Consider the following 14632-nt stretch of genomic DNA (forward strand, 5'->3'; position numbering starts at 1 on the left):
GAAAAGTGTTCCTATATATGGCCACTAGATGGGACTCTACGACCATAAATGAAAAGAAACAACGTGCTTTTCAGTCCATGGTGCTTTTCAGTTGACCAACAGCAGTTTAGTTCAACCTTTCCCTTTTTTTGTGATTGGCTTTTTTATGTGTAGTGCAACCAGCAACGTCTGCTTGTTACTAACTATGCTGATTTAGTTGGTATCAGCTAAGGCTTTTTTAAATTTATTTTCTTTCAAAAGGAGTGCCTGTTATATCAAGTCAGCTCTGTACCTCTTAGTAGTACCTATTGATGGCACCTAAAATTAACATTTACCTCATCGCCATTAGATGGCACTCTAAGACCACGAATTAAAAGAAACTCCGCCTTTTCAGTCTATGGTGCTTTTCAGTTGACCAAAAGATCAATGGCTTCTTCTTCTTCACAGCAGTTTAGTTCAACCTTTCCCTTTTAGCAATCCTGCTGATTACACGCTGGTGGACGTTCTAAAAAGGCATTTAGAGCTTCAATAGTTCTGCCAGTACCTTGAACATCCTCTTTTCAATAGAAATATTTTACCTTTTTCCACATATGTACACTACTCACAAAGAGTTAGGGATATTCAGCTTTTGGGTGAAATTTCATAATAAGCCTAAATGCATTCAAACCTGTACAGGTGAACTTAATGTGATCTTCTCTAAGCTTTTAAATGCACATGTCCAACTGTTAAATGTTTCAATAAATTTTGCACAAGTTGCTGTTCTCTAACAAGGAGCTTAACGGCAAAAATCACGGCAGGTGTGTGATCCTTGAATTGACCAATAAATGTCCTGGTTCAATTAGAGCTGGTGTTTAAACAGTTGTCCTCATCATGCTGTTCACATTTTGACATCATGAGACCAAGACGACACCTAACAATGGAACAACAGTCCCTTGCCATTGCGATGCTTCAAACAGGACGTTCTCAGACAGAAGTGGCCACTGAGCTTGGAGTGTCACAGAGTGTCATCAGCAGGTTGCAACAGAGATATGGAGAGACTGGAAGAGTCGCAGAAAGGCCTAGAAGTGGACGTCCTTTGGCCACATCCCGTGCTGATGACCGCTACATTGTGAACACTGCCCTGAGAAACCGGATGATGAATGCCACTCAACTCCAGGCACGTTTAAGAGAGGTGAGAGGCACCCAAGTGTCACGTCAGACCATTCGAAACCGTTTCCATCAGCGTGGTCTGCGTGCTAGACGACCTGCACGGGTACCTGACCACACCACCAGGCACAGGCATCATCGTCTTGCATGGGCCAGGGAGAATTTACGCTGGACGAGGAACCAGTGGGCCTCAGTGCTGTTCTCTGATGAAAGTCGATTCACACTGAGCAGAAATGATGGCCGGCAACGATGTTGGAGACGTCAGGGAGAGCGCTATGCATCAGCCACTGTTGTCACCAGGCGAGCTTTTGGTGGTGGCGGTGTTACAGTGTGGGCAGGGGTGTCCACTTGGTTCAGAACTGCCCTACACTTTGTGAATGGTACAGTGACAAGCCCATACTACATGAATAACATCATTAATCCAGTGATTGTGCCCCTACATGAACAGCACAGGCCTAATTTCATTTTCATGGACGACAATGCTCCTGCTCATCGAGGCCGCATCATCAGGGAACGGCTGTTGGAGACTGGTGTACCTCAAATGGAATGGCCTGCACTCTCTCCAGACCTGAATCCCATTGAAAACCTGTGGGATCAGCTGAGCCATCGTGTAGAGGCTCGAAACCCTGCACCCCAGAACCTCAATGACCTTAGGGCTGCCCTTCAAGAAGAGTGGGATGCCATGCCTCAGCAGGCAATAAGTTCCCTTGTGAACAGCATGAGACGTCGTTGTCAAGCTGTAATTGATGCTCAAGGGCACATGACGAGATATTGAGACGTTCAAATTTTTTGTTGTGGTGTAACTACCATTGTTGTTACCTTTTGTGTTGAATGAATTTTTTGAGATGAGGAAATCAGTACTGCATCCTTCTACTTAAATGTCTTTTATGATATTATATCACTGTAGCATGAACATATTGCATTTTCCATAAATTTCACCTGGGCAAAATGTAGCCTAGTGGTTATGAGAGAATGGGCCTTCGCATTGGATGTTGTAGATTTGAATCCAAACAGTAACATTTCACCAAATATTACCACACAGTACAACTTATCACCTTCTTCCACATCTGTATAAATCTGTTTTCAGATATTGCAAAGACATTGACTTTTTGTGCAGGTAGCTCAAATACTGACAGGTTGCAGCTGCTGCTGAACCTGAACACTCTGATGGAAAGGTATGCAGCTTTCTATGTGAAACAACTAGCATACCATCATGATGCACAATGTTCAAAGACTGGATTTGAACCCGTCCCATGTATACCAATGTGTACCTGTGTACCGGTACAGAAAATGGACCAATCGCTGAACTGCATTTTCTGTTTTGTGCAATCACAGGAATGGATTTTAAAAATTTACAAAAACTTGCATAACTCGAAAAGTATAAATGTTACAAAGACCAAATGTCAAACCATATATCTTCTTAATTGGCTGAAGAGTTATAGAGATATTTGAATGGTTTAAGGGAGACTATAGGTGTAGGAGGAGTAACATTAACATCTTGCAGGAAAGACAACTTCATTCCATTTGAAGCACTTTAACTACAAAAATGTTTGCCTGGTATTTCCCCACAGCATTAAAAAAAAACAAACAAAAAAAAAACTGGAGTTTACACTTTGTTGAGCAACTGTTCAAGACAAACCTCACACAGACACTTGTATTTGTGTGAGCAGTCAACACCAACTGTATGGTGTGCAGACAATTCTAATTATTTGACAGACCAGCATGCAGTAACTTGTGTGCAAAAACTAGCATACCATCACAGTGCCCAGCAGTTATTGCTGGATTTGAACCCTTGCCTTGTATACCAATACGTACATGTGGACCGGTGCAAAAAATGGACCAATCGCTGAGCTGAATTCTGTTTAGTCCAATCACAGGAACAGATTTCAATACATTGACAAAAACTTGAATAACTTAAAAAGTTTAAATGTTAGAAAGACTAAAAGTCGTAGAACATATCTCCTGAATGGGCTGAAGAGTTTGATACCTGAATGGTTGAAGTGAGACAAACTGTGTAGGAGAAGTAGCGTTTCAAATATTTTGCAAGAAAAGACAATGGAGACTGGGACCAAGACGAACCGGACACTGCAAACCGGTGTAGAGCTCCGAACCCCCGTTGAAGTCGTTTTCAGCTCATTATGCAAAAACCGACCAATCGCTGAACGTAATTTTTTCAACGTCCAATCCGCATTTGGTTTGAAGGACTTTCATCCAATCACAAGGCTGAATTTATTTTTACAAAATGCTAAATCTCTCAAAAACTACAAAGATTTAAAAAAAAAAAAAAAAAAAAAAAAAATCATAGCACACATGTCCTGAAGGAGCTTCACAGTTTAAGATTTGAATGATTGAAGTGACTTGAACGGTGCAGGACTAGTAGCACGGCAAAAATTGGCAGAATAATATATAATAATAATAATAAGATAGAAAGAACAGGAACTCAATATGAATGCCCCATGGGCTTTCACATTAAATAAAACCTGGGGCTCATTTGTACGCCTCAGGAAGTTAAACCTTCGGTCGTCTCATTAGCGTTAGCTTTAGCATTATCTGCATCAGTTTAATCACGTCTCAGTCACAGCAAAGCAGAACTTTATAGCAGCAGTGACACTTACCGACTGCATTAATGGTGAGCCTAAAGTTACAATTGCCCCTCTTTCCAACCGGGTTGATGCCACCTTCACCTGATATTTTCCCAAATATTAGCAAAATGTTTGGCACAAACAGAGGCCGCAACCAGCAGAGATGCAGGTGCATTATCAGCCAAAAATAATGTGATTCATTTGTCCTTGGTAGTTTGTCCCGCTGATGAAGGGAGAGAAAAAAACCTTCCGATGTTGGTTTTGGTAACATACAACCGACCACTGGACATGGGACCGTTGCTCGCACACCTTCACACAGCTTGTTGCTAATAGCAACTGAGGTAGGTCCAGTAGGTGTATTTAGGCTGGAAAAGGGGCTGGTAATGCAAATAGCTCCCCGGGATTACGAAATCCTGGGAAGGAAAAAAAGAAGAAACACACGTTTGCAAGACTTCAGCCTTGTGGGCAATTTTGCTGCGAACAAAGCATCGGAAAAACCCAGCCGTCTTCTAAAGAAAGGCTTCCGGGAATGTTACCACTTCCGCACAACACTGATACGCACGTTTTAACTCGAAAAAGTGCAATTTCCGGGAGATGACTCCTTTAAAGCATTTATCCTGACTGTTTTTATAGTTTTGTTATATTTGCTTTGTTCTATATATTCTTGCAATTGCTGAATTGAAACTCTTAAACTAATAAAATAAAAATATGGAAAATGGGTATTCAGTAAATGTGTTTAAATATATTAAAATTCTTTATTTACATGCCTGCAGTTACAATTCATAATTTAAATGGTCTAGCCAAAATCCAGAGACTGAATTACTCACTACACGTAAGTACATCAGCAGTAAGTCTGAGCATGTCTAATAAAGCAGAGGTTTTGACAAAAAAATAGTTCTAAAGTATTCAGATCATTCAGATGGAGCCCGCACAAAGGGTTACAAGGCCTTTTGAAGAAAAACAAAACAAAACATGATTTGTAAATATTCAGATTTAGTCTAAAAGTTTAGATGATTAGCAGGAAATTGCTATTAGCAAACATGTTCCTTTCAACCATGACAACGACAAGATACTCTGTTAACCAATGAACAATCGTATCAACATCAACGACCATCAGCTCCTTGAGCTGCCTGTTCACCACCTGAATCACAGCTAACCATAAAGCGAGAAGTTAGTGCAGGCTGCATGGAGAAGTTGGTTGATGGTTTTGGTTTTGTTAACAAGTTTACAAGGTTCTGTCATTTTAAGATAGTTCATTAAAGCGTATGGTATCTGATTAAACAAAGACAAAAACTGAGTCAAAGAGGACATTTGTGTTAAGAATTTACTTTTATTTTCAATTTACACTATTGTAAAGAAAACTGATGTTTACAGACATGGTAAAACAGAGTATTTAAAAAATGAAGTGTTAACAGAATTATTCTACAAAATAAATTATATGGCAAGTTGCAATAACTATGCACATTAAACCTGAGGATATTGCAAGTAGCTGGTTCCATGAAAGTCTTGTTCATTTGAATAATTCTGGCTGATTAAAATAATAATTATGTTCCATTGTTGGTTAAATGCATCTCTGTCAGGTCACCATGGTAACTTTAGCTGCAGAACAGTTTAACCCATTAAAATATCAGCTCTTTCTTTGTTTCTAAAAAACCTTCACATTTTAATCAAACCTTGTATGTAAAGAAAAGCAATGTTTTAAATTCTATTAAACAAGTCATTTCGCAGACACTTTTACCCAAAGCGACTTACATATGAGAGTGAGAACAACACAAACATGAAATCAAACATTTAAAAAAACATCAATTATGAAATTATAAAAGCAATTATAACATGAAACTAGAGTATTTCTCAAGAAATTTTGATGGGAGCCAATGCAGCTACTGCCCGTGCCCCAGTGTGTCTAGCAGCCATGTTACGAAGACTGAGCAGGTTGGTGGCAGCGGTGACAGCAAATGTCCCACTGAGTGAGCGGGAGGGGTTGCGAGCAGACGTGACATGTACACACATCTACAGTATGATGATGCAGTGGGACATGGGCTTCTGTTAGGACATTGCTCTCTCCGTAGGTGCTAATGAGTGTGAGGGAGGGGATAGCAGGGGAACTTTGGCCCTTGCCTTGAAATTTTTCCAGGTCTCCCTGCTCCAACACAACATATTCAAATGAATGAATCAGTGTGCAGATAATAAGCTGCTGGATCCTTCTGATTTGAATCAAGTATGCTGAACCAGGGATATGTGGAAAACATGTAGGATCCCGGCACCAGGGTTCCTCACCCCTGGTTTCTAATTTGTGTGAGTGTGTGTGTGAAAGAGAGAATAATGCACACGTCGGTATACACTCACTATAGGACAACACTTAATCACATATCCGATATAAACCAATAAAACGTGGATTGATCATTAAATGCATCCTGTTCCTTTGAATCACTGTATATTATTGTATCTGGGGAGGTGTGTATTTGAGTTCAATCTCTCACACACACACACAATTGCTCCTTTGTTAACGCTACTACGACAACAGAGCTCAGAGATAAATGAGGGCTGCAAGAACGACTCAAACAGCTGAGCACTGTTCGCAAACAAAAAGTTGTATCAAAATAATTTTTGAACCGTGAGCACCGGAAGGGTTTAAGGAACATGGGGATGTAATTTTTTTTACTGTGATGTTAAAAGAATTTAAACGGCTGCAAGTTTAATGGGGAGTCAATAGGAGAAAAAGTAGCTTTTATAACATTTGGAGCTCTGTAACAAAAACAAACATAATTCTTCGTAATTTTAGAGCAGGTCCACTTTGAAGTTTTTGCATGTACAACTAAAACACCAAGCGTGAGAGGCATTTGAGAAATTCAGAAATTATTTTTTTAACCAGGTTTTAGAGTGGTGCTGGAATGGAGAGACATTTTGGTCAATTTTCTTATTTTTCATGCAACGTAATTTGAGGTAGTGCTAAAACCATACAAGCTATAAAAATGTCTTTTGAGATGGGAAAAGTTTAATTTTCGGTGACCCGTATAAACTTTAAATGATGTTTCTAGATGAAAGTATGGCTGAGCTGTACAGTTCCAAAATAGACTGGGGTTTGGGCTCATCATCGTTCCTTTTAGCCAAAATCCCATTCATTTCAATGGGACAAAAAGTCTGTTATTTGCAAATTACGTTAAAACCGAAAGACTAAAGCCACAGTCGTACCACACTATTCCTGATCGAGATGTTTATTTTGATGAAACTTTTGTTGGGGTAGAGTTGAAGCTGTGGGAGGAGATACTTGCCGGAAGAAAAAGCAGAATATATGCACAGCAATATTAATATATGGGCCTCAATGCCTACAGTATTAGCACTCATAATTATGTGTATAAAAGACAAAGAGATCGGTTAAGAATTAAAGAATACAAATTGAAACCAAAACATTCCTGGAGATTCAGAGACGGAGCACAATTGTTTTGTTCAACTCTGTCTTGAATGAGTCTGGATCAGTAAAGGCTGAATGGAACATCCTAGGGCTTCATTAGGAGATGGAGATAGCTTGAGCCAGACTTCTTCAGCTGGATTTCTTTCTTAAGAAATTATTATGAACAACCCTTATGAAGTTCTAACCAGTATAGAACTAGACATTTACAGGAAAATTTTGCTTCTGTGCGGCTTTTATTGTGTGTGGACATGCATGTGTCCTTTTAATGTATCACGCCACCTAAATAATTTGCCACAAACATTACAGGGAAATGGTCTCACTCCTGTGTGGATTCTCATGTGTTGGTCTAAGCTTGCCTTTTGAGTAAATCTTTGTCCACATTCATCACAGCTGAATGGTTTGTCTCCTGTGTGGATTCTCATGTGTTGGTTTAAGTTTGTCTTTACACGAAATTTTTGTCCACATTCATCACAGCTGAATGGTTTGTCTCCTGTGTGGATTCTCATGTGTTTGATTAAGCTTGCCTTTACACTAAATCTTTGTCCACATTCATCACAGCAGAATGGTTTGTCTCCTGTGTGGATTCTCATGTGTTTGTTTAAGTTTGATTTATGACTAAATCTTTGTCCACATTCAACACAGTTGAATGGTTTTTCTCCTGTGTGGATTCTCATGTGTATGTTTAAGCTTGGCTTTTGAGTAAATCTTTGTCCACATTCATCACAGCTGAATGGTTTGTCTCCTGTGTGGACTCTCATGTGTTTGATTAAGCTTGCCTTTACACTAAATCTTTGTCCACATTCATCACAGCTGAATGGTTTTTCTCCTGTGTGGATTCTCATGTGTATTTTAAGATTTGCTTTCTGAAGAAACGTTTTACCACAGATCTCACAGCTGATATCTTTTTTGTTGTCTGAGTGGACTCTTTTCTGCAAAGTGACACATTGCAAAGTTTTTAAACATTTCACATTGATCAAACAGCTGGAAGACCTTTTCATTAAGAGTGTCTGATGAGATCTTTGGGAGTGAAACTCTTCATCACATTCAGAGGCGAGTGATCTTGTGTTACTCTCCACATCACTGTTTCCAACTGACCCATGTGCCCTGCTGTCATTCCAGTCTTTATCACCACCACCCTCCATTTCAGTTCCAAACGCCGACAAATGTTTCTTCTGTTGAGAGCCTTACACCTTTTTTGTTACTGGTTAGTTCTGGTACTCTTCATCAGGTTCTAATCTAATCTGTTCACCAGAGTTGAAATTCTACTTCTGTGTTGTCTTTAGTTCGAGTTTGATGAAGCTGAGCTGATTATAGCTAAGGCTGATAGTCATATATTAAAATTCACAATCATCTTCACACTGCTTTCCATCCTGGCTGGCCATACTTCCTCCTCAAAGTCAAGGTCCTGCTTGTGCAGACTCCATTTACAAGGAACTCCCTCTGAAATCACCAAGTGCTGCTGCACATCATCAGGGAATCTTGAAATGAAAAACAGATAACTCTGGATTTTAATACTGTGCAACAGATAAAAATCTCCAAAAAAAACATTTCTATAACTGGTAAATAGTTGAGCCGTAAGGTGGAATGCATAGAAAAGACTATATGTTGTGGGTGTGTCGGTCAAAACACATGGAAGGAAGAGTCATGCCGATTCATGAAGTCCGGTGGTTTACTTCTCACACTCAGGCTTATTACAGCACAGCAGCAAAATAGGTACAAAATAATATTTACATCCACTTTCTTTTTATATGTACATGTGTGTGTGGTCAGAAATAAAATAAAGAATGAATTATATTTACATTAATAAGAAATAAAAATTAGCATGATGAACGCTGATCGTGTGGCTGAATACAGGTAAAGATGTTCTTTTTCAACATTACATTGCACCAGTCCTGACTTGCAGACAGAGGTCACGTCTGCTCCACAGGGGAGGAGCCTTCTCCCATTATAAGTGCCTCACTCTTCAGTCTAACGCCTCTTCTAGCTCCCAGAGGCAACCTCTAAGAGAACAAGTGCTGTTAGCGGGCTAGCATTTCTGTTCACAGAACGAGCTAACCACTCGGTCGCCAAACGATACCTGATACTGCACAGCTATCTGAGAAACCACCTAGGCTGGCATGCCAGGCCAGCCTGTCGTCCACATACCCAGTGATGGGGGTAACCATTCCCCCCACCACAGGAGCTGGCTGATTTTATATATATTATATATACACATATATACGTAGATGTATATGTGTATATAAACAGATGGACGGAGCCTCTGTGACGTCACCCATAGGTTTCTGCCATCGCCATCTTGGCAGGGGCGTGCATGTCGCTTCGCTCGGAAAATACAAATATGGGCAAAGAGGTGGAGCTGAGAGGGGGGCTGCGAGCGTCATAGTGGATGATTAACATCAAGCGAACTCCGACCTGCTTGTAGCTAAGGGATTACCAAGTTAACCCAGAGATAACGAGCTAACCAGCTAACGGAGGTGAGCGAGCTAAAGCTAAGTCATGTTGTTAACCGGCTAAAAACTGCGGTTGTTCTATGTTCTTCTTACTTGAAGCGGGAGATCGGGTACCTGTCAATCAAAACGACAGGCCCCTAAATATGCCTAATTTTGAGATTAAATTACTTTTAAAAGGGCAAGTTAAAAATAAATTAACTCCCCCCACAGTTGTCATGACGGTAAACCTGACCTATTAAACCGAAAAATGGATTTTTGAACCAGGCTGTAAACATGTTTATTTCTGCTGTGAAGTTGGCCTTTTTAACATGGGAGTCTACGGGGACTTGCTTTGTTTTGCCGACCCTAGCGGATGAAGGGGGAACTGCAGTTTTACGCACTTCCACATAGGCTTCACTTTTTACCACCGAAAGCTCCGTCCATCTTTCATATACAGTCTATGTGAGGAACCCTGTTAACTTGGTATAGCGACTGTTGGCATTACAGCGTCCTGTTTCATGCAACACCTGTTGTTTTCCAAGCACGGAGGTCAGATATGACCTTTATATATTCTAACTTCCACAACATTAAGCGCTTTTTGGAGTGTGCAGACTACGTAGAAAACTTTGTAGCCTATGTAGTGTGCAGACCCTGAATTGAGACCATCTACCTTATATAAAGAGATGGATGTTGCTTCCATGACGTCACCCATAGGTTTCTGAAGAGCTGAATTAAAGCTGAATTAAAGCTCGGTGGGTGGTTCCTACCATCGTCATCTTGGCAGGGGCATGCCCGGGTCTGACCCGGAAAATACAAATTACGGCAAAGAGGTGGAGCTGAGAGGGGGGCTGTGAGCGTCATGGTGGATGATTGACATCAAGTGAACTCTGAGCTACTTGTAGTTAAGAGTTAACCGAGCTAACCCTGAGATAACAGGAGCTAACCAGCTAACGGAGGTAAGCGGGCTAAAGCTAAGTCACGTTTTTAACCGACTAAAAACTGCGGCTGTTCCACGTTCTTCTTACTTGAAGCGGGAGATTGGTATCTGTCAATCAAAAGGACACGCCCCTAAATTTGCCGAACTTGGAGATTAAATTACTTTTAAATGGGCGAGTTAGAAAAAATTTCTCTCCCCCCACAGTTGTCATGAAGGTAAACCTGACCCAATAACCGAAAATGAATTTTTGAACCAGGCTGTAAACATGTTTATCTCTGCTGTAAAGTTGATCTTTTAACATGGGAGTCTATGGGGATTTGCTCTGTTTTGCAGCTAGCCCCTAGCGGATGAAGGGGGAACTGCAGTTTTACGCACTCCTCTAGGCTTCACTTTTAACCACTGGAGGTTGCTGCTTGGTTTAGACCAGGGGTGTCAAACTCCAGTCCTTGAGGGCCGGTATCCGGCAGGTTTTTGTTGTTTCCCTCCACCAACACAGCTGATTCAAATCAAATGCATCCAGCAGCTTCTTGTCAACCTGTTTTTAAGTTTCAGTCAGGTGTGTTGGAGCATGGAGACAACAAAAACCTGCAGGATACCGGCCCTCGAGAACTGGAGTTTGACACCTGTGGTTTAGACCATAGACTATATATAAAGAGATGGACGGAGTGTCCGTGACGTCACCCATTGGTTTCTGAAAAAGTGAATTGAATGGTGGATGACTGACATCGAGCGAACTCCGAGCTTTCTGTAGCTAAGAGCTAACCAAGCTAACTCGGAGATACGTGAAGAACTTTGTAGTTGCGTGGTGATCAGGAGGGACGTTCTCGCTGGCGAATGTGCACAGGAGAGGGTTTTCCTTTATCTTATGAATAACTTCACAGAATAATTATTCTTCCTCCAGTCTTTTGACACGTCTTGATGTTTACAGTATGTTGGTTTAATTCTCTAAAAAGTAAACTTTCTCGGTTTAGCCTTATAAAGAAAACAAACAAAAGAAATCCGCTATAACTCAAAAACCACATAAATGGTACAAAGCCTCCACTCTGGTCCGCCAACAACCTAACCTCAGTAATCACCAAACATCACAAATACAGATATCCCTGACATTAGGGCTGGGCGATATATCGAATATACTCGATATATCGTTGCTAGTCCCCTGTAATATAGAAAATGCCTATATTTGTCATATTTGAGTATCCTGTTGTCACGCAGTTGTTTTTAGCTGTGGGTGGGGTTTTCTCACTCCTCCTCAACTCTGCACCGCTTTGCACGGAGAGTTAAAGCAAGCACACCTAGTTACGTACATAACGTGAGCTACGTGCTACGTCATGAGAGCCAGCATGTAGCCACTTTCTCGTTAAATCTGGCGACTTCTTGTGAAAAGCGACTAGCGACAAATCTAGCAACTTTTACAGGAGTTATTGGAGACTTTCCTGGTGTTTTGGCGACTGACTTTAAAGCACATATTGTAAAGTTATTGTCAGAACGAAAGTCTCTCCCCGTCCTAAAGCACTCAGTCGCTCCGGCTGCAGCCAGTCAGAGGAGCAGAGAGGACACCTGCACGACTCCACCTACAGTCACAATGAACAGCTAAATCCGCCACTGATCGCGCTCTGGATTACAGAGTGGGACATAAATTACAAAGTTTTTCACGTCACGCAAAAATAATTCATTATATTTGATTACATTCACAGCCTCTGTCACTTACTCACCTCATCCACTGTGTGTGTGACACAAGCATATTTATCTAGCTCGTCATGTCTCTAGAAAGTACAGAAAGCAGTGGGAATCAAATCCTGAATTAAAAACTGGCTGAAGCCGTTTATTGGAGACGATACGAGGACATTCTGCCTGTATTATAAGACTGATTTCTATGCTAAACTCTGCGATTAAAAAAAATACACGACAACTCAAAAACGTAACCATAAAGCAAAGCCTTATAATAGTTCATTTGAAAAGTCACCCCCTGGAGCACCTATTTTCATACGTTGCATTTATTACATCATGCAAAGGCATTTTATTTTGTTTTAAAATGACATGTTTCTGCCACTGCTTTAACTGTTCAATAAATGCAGTTTTGATCAGTTTGCTTCGTTACAATTTCATCCTTTTGGCATGAATGTTTAAAATCAGCATATCTTAATGCAGTATGAGCGATTATGTTTTAATGGAGACACAAAATCATCTTACTGATGTGACTGTATGCACCAAAGCATTAATTCAAGGCTAAGGTAAATATCGAGATATATATCGTATATCGCGACATGGCATAAAAATATCGGGATATTACTAAAAGGTCATATCGCCCAGCCCTACCTGACATACGGCCACTTACTTATTAAATCAAACATATCACACCAAGGGATGTTAAGGCTCACCTCGTCTCCTGACGACGCTTCCTTCGTTTAAAAACAAACAAACAAAAAAGTCTTTATTTGATCCCTCTTTCTGCCCAGTGGGTTGGTTTCTGCAGAGGACAAAAACGAACATTGTTCAGTATAAAAGTTAGATCGGACTCACCAGCTGTAGTCTAAAGTAGGTTACCAATTAAATACTGTTCCAGAAAATACCTTGTGTGGAAAAGAAGCGGATCTTCCAGATCTTTATTCTCAAATCAACAATGCTGTGTCGTGCTCATAGATCGGATGGTCGTGCTTCTTCTTCTGCTGCTGCTGCTTCTTCTTCTTCTTCTTCTTCTTCTTCTTCTCTTCTTTATTTGTGGGAGGCTCAACGCCGTCATGCGAATTGCTGCCCCTCAAAGTCTATAAGAGAAACGGCACAAGGACAAATCTTGCTACGTAGACTGAAGTATTCATAATTATTGCTATCGCATCACTCATATGTGTCTGTCGGCCAAAAAGTGTTCTGAGTCAGATTTCATCCAAATTTAACTAGAGACTTAAACAATCAACTCCTTCCTTGATCATAGAGCTCACACTCCATGAATATGATGGCCAGTCTCTGTTTTTCTGCCACAAACACACAGTCTGTCAGCTCTCTTTCCAACAAGGAAAAAAGCTGTCTGGTCCGGACCACTGTAATGAGTGGTCCCTGCTACTGGGTTGCAACTAACTCAGTTTTAGCTACAAACTATACATTTCGGATATCATAATAAGAAAGGCTTATTTTTTTTATTTGTTTATTTTAACTTTTTTCATGGAGGAACAAAACTCGTGATATATAAAAAGACAATTGTAAAAGAATATGAAAAGAATCAGAAGCTTTTATTGCTATTGTCTGTGAACACAATTCACTGACTAGGAACTTGTTTTTGGTGATAAGGTGCAACATAAAAACACTGAATCATAATATATAAAAGTAGAAAAAATCATACCTGTTCCTGTAAATCAGAGCATCTCTGCTGCATATAAATGTATGATGCTATTATCTGAAGCAGACAGCTTCTCTATAGGAGATACAGTTGTGCTCATATTTATTCATACCCTTTCATTAAAGAAGGAAAAACATCTGCTTGTAAAATAAGCTGAAATTGACTAAAGTAATAATAAATTTAAAAAAATATGAAAACCATCACATTATTTTCTAATTCTGGTTCAATAGAAATATTTTTTTAAAAGCAAACAAATAAGATAGTTTATTACATCACTTATAAACTAATATTTTGTTGAACAATCCTTTAATGTTTCCCCTACAGTCAGGTGTTTTCTGTTCCTCTCAGTCAGACTTCTGCACCTGTTGACAGGTATTTTGTCCCACTGTTCTTCAGAAAAGTGCTCTAATGTGTCCGGGACCAATTTGTTTGTTTGTTTTTTTCTTTCTTCAACTCAATTAAATGGAAAAAAAAAACAAAAAAACAGTGTCTTATATTACTCAATTATGTTTTTGTTATAGTTTTAATTATAATTAAAATTATAATTAAATAATATATAGTTTTTATATTATATATTATATTATATAATATATAGTTCTCAATTATAGTTTTGTTCCTTTTTAAAGTCTGCAGTTATTTGAGTGACTTGTAAATTCAGCCTTTTCTTTAATGAAAGGGTATGAACCCATTTGAGCACAACTGTATCTGTACTTGTTGAAGGAACCAGTTTCTACTGTCTGGAGCTGCAGGGTGGATTTTGCAGGGCACATCCTGAGCCTTGCGGTTCCGCCCCCTCCCTGTAGCCGCTTGGGGAGT

General features: G+C 39.9%; 1 long non-coding RNA gene across 1 annotated transcript; it reads right to left on the reverse strand.

The window, feature by feature from the left end:
* Positions 1-5150: 5150 nt before the first annotated feature.
* Positions 5151-13150, reverse strand: LOC306759122. The gene is made up of 3 exons (XR_013771415.1): positions 13056-13150; positions 12864-12952; positions 5151-8597 (listed from the first exon to the last, which is right to left on the reverse strand). It is a non-coding gene; the product is annotated as an uncharacterized lncRNA (long non-coding RNA).
* Positions 13151-14632: the final 1482 nt, after the last annotated feature.

The sequence above is a fragment of the Telmatherina bonti genome (genome assembly GCF_933228915.1).
Source record: "Telmatherina bonti genome assembly, chromosome: 8".
Taxonomy (NCBI): Eukaryota; Metazoa; Chordata; class Actinopteri; order Atheriniformes; family Telmatherinidae; genus Telmatherina; species Telmatherina bonti.